Source organism: Octopus bimaculoides, chromosome 3 (genome assembly GCF_001194135.2).
Source record: "Octopus bimaculoides isolate UCB-OBI-ISO-001 chromosome 3, ASM119413v2, whole genome shotgun sequence".
NCBI classification, from domain to species: domain Eukaryota; kingdom Metazoa; phylum Mollusca; class Cephalopoda; order Octopoda; family Octopodidae; genus Octopus; species Octopus bimaculoides.
In genome coordinates, this window is record NC_068983.1 from 97,076,091 (window position 1) to 97,077,173 (window position 1,083).

Below are 1,083 nucleotides of genomic sequence, written 5' to 3' on the forward strand. Positions count from 1 at the left end.
TATATACAGACACTCACACATACACAAACAGGCACACACATGTACGCACACACACATATGCAAGTATATATGCGTGTATAAGTATATGTATGCGCGCGCGCTGGTGAGTACATACAGCCTGTCTGTCACTATATCAGTCTTTTTCTCCTCTACTTTTCGTTCTGTCTGCATATCGATTGGGCAAAATACACGCAAACGTAGATAACAAAGCAAAAGGAAGACATATGTTCACAATTACATATATATTTATGCATATCTGTCGATCAATTCATTTTTTTTTTGTCTCCTTTTGTTTCATACACGGCCACACAGGTACGCACACAAACAAATACATGCATACAGATAAACATTCTGTATTCAACTGTCATCTATCTCTGTATCTCTGAAACCATCTATCTATCTATCTATCTATCTATCTATCTATCTATCTACTTATCTATATATAATTGAATGCATGTATCTATTTAGCTACTCTTCCATCTATCCAACCATCCATCTTTTTAATTATCTATCTATCTATCTATTTATCTATCTATCTATCTATCTATCTATCTATCTATCTATCTATCTATCTATCTATCTATCTATCCATTTATCTATATGCCCATCTATCTAAACTATCTGTCTATCAATCTATATATCTATCTACCTCCATATCCATCCGTCTATGACTTACTCTATCTGTTCTTAATATTTCTCCTCTCATTTCTACATATGTTTCTGTTTGTCCAAAGCCAGCTATATTCTATTAGTAAATTCCGCTACAAATCTCATCCATAACCCTATTTATAATGCATGTCATATACTTTCGTTCTATGTCACATTCGTATCTTTGTCTCACCCCCTAACCCCTAATTCCACCCTTTCCACTGCAAATTCGTACATAATATTTTTAGTGAAGTCCGGCATGCCAGCTTCCATTTCTCGTCTGATACCATTTTCTTGAAGCCTCTTGTCAGCTGAGTAAAACACAATGCCGCGGAAGCGGAGAGTCGAGAAATGAGTAGGTAAAAATTTTTAGCTTCATTGGGAAGGGATAAATCTTTTGCAAGCATTTTGTTGCCATTTATTTTCGAAAGAATA